The following is a 1,528-nucleotide window of genomic DNA, read 5'->3' as shown; positions in this document are numbered from 1 at the left end:
TCTTCATTCATTAAGTCTACAATTCTTTTGAGATTTTGATACATACCAAAGATTAAGTTAGCAGTTCTCAGCTGGGTAGGTATCCACGGTTAGCACAAACTGAGGGGTGAGAAAGACACATACCATAACCCCAAACAGCAGTGATGGTTCCTGGAACGGAAAGTGCAGTGACACGAGGAGAACCATGTGACAGTATTTTGTCTGCCTCTTGCTATTGCATGGGACATTTTTGTCTAAGTTCATGTGGCTCTTTCCAAGTGAAAAATAGTCAATGTAAATATGAGTCGTCTCCCTGCTCATTCATTAGCTCTATAATAGTTTAAGTCTAATTCTTTGTCTGTGTGAGAGAGAGAGGGAGAGAGGACGGGGCCAGCTTGGCTCAGTTGTGTCTGCTCCCCTTTGGAGCAGCACTCCTCCCTTGGGTGGGTGGCTGCCCCGCTGTTATGTCAACGGGCATCTTCACAAGGCACAGTCTGGCGTTTCCAGAACTGTGGGAAAGATAATAACTTATCTCCAGTCCATTCTTGTATCATTTATAATTTGTTTATAACCTGGGATTGGAAGAGGGGTGCTGTATTTTGGTTCTCCTCCCACCCAGAATTTCCTCAAATAACTTCCGTGTCTTCCTGGTTATTGTCAGTCAGCTGAAATCTGACAATAATAATAAAAAATGTGCCTTCTAAGAATTTACTCAAGAATCTTCCAGCAGTGATTTGGGAAAGGCAGAAAATGGAGTGGGTAGGTACAGTCAGCCGAGAGATACACTCCCTGCCCCCACAATACACGTAATCACATAATCCCCACCATGTGAACAAACCAGGGGAGAAAATTCAACATGGCAAAATTAAAGACAAGATACTTTGAAAAACTTATTCTAGGATAAAGGAGTCTTTAAGTTTTTGTTTTCAATTGATACATGTGTATGAGTTGATGAGTTGCATGTGGTATTATAGGGATGGGCTGTGTGGAGTCCTCATTACCTTCAGTACCATCCCTTCTACGCCCTGGGGACACTTTGTCCTTCCTTCTGTTTATGAACACCCATGACATTGCTGTTACCTATAGTCAACTACTCTGTTATCAAACACTAGAACTTATTACTTCAAAGATGAGGGATGATGAGACGCAGACGGCAGTGCCTGACCCACATGCTGATTCCCGGTTTCCAGAGCCTCTTCCAGCCTCGACAAGGAGACTTTCTCTTCTTTCATAAAACACAGAAGAGGACTTTTGTATTGGTACAAACCCTTGAGACATTAAATGTTTTAAACAACGCATGAACTACCTGAGATAAGGTGATTTTAGAATAAATTGAGGCATATTTTGTAGAATATAGAAAAGGAGCGAGGGAGAGCTGAATAAAATTAAGAGATTTAATATTATTTACAGGGAAAGATAAAACATTGCAAAATGTATTCCTTAGATAATTAAACAACAGTAGCAGTAATGGCAAACAATTTGATAACATCACAGAGGAGCCAGAGGAAGCAAGTAGACGCAAATAAGTTTTAAGAACATGGTTGTTCTG

The 1,528-nt window shown here is 40.9% G+C and overlaps 1 pseudogene; it reads right to left on the bottom strand.

Annotated features, from left to right (window-relative positions):
• Positions 1 to 1,102: 1,102 nt before the first annotated feature.
• LOC111725229 lies at positions 1,103 to 1,218 on the bottom strand (annotated as a pseudogene).
• Between the last annotated feature and the right edge of the window lie 310 nt (positions 1,219 to 1,528).

This window comes from Otolemur garnettii, unplaced genomic scaffold (assembly GCF_000181295.1).
Source record: "Otolemur garnettii isolate 467f Iridium unplaced genomic scaffold, OtoGar3 scaffold00033, whole genome shotgun sequence".
NCBI classification, from domain to species: domain Eukaryota; kingdom Metazoa; phylum Chordata; class Mammalia; order Primates; family Galagidae; genus Otolemur; species Otolemur garnettii.
The sequence above is the reverse complement of the archived record's forward strand: the minus strand, read 5'-3'. Positions and strand labels throughout refer to the sequence as shown.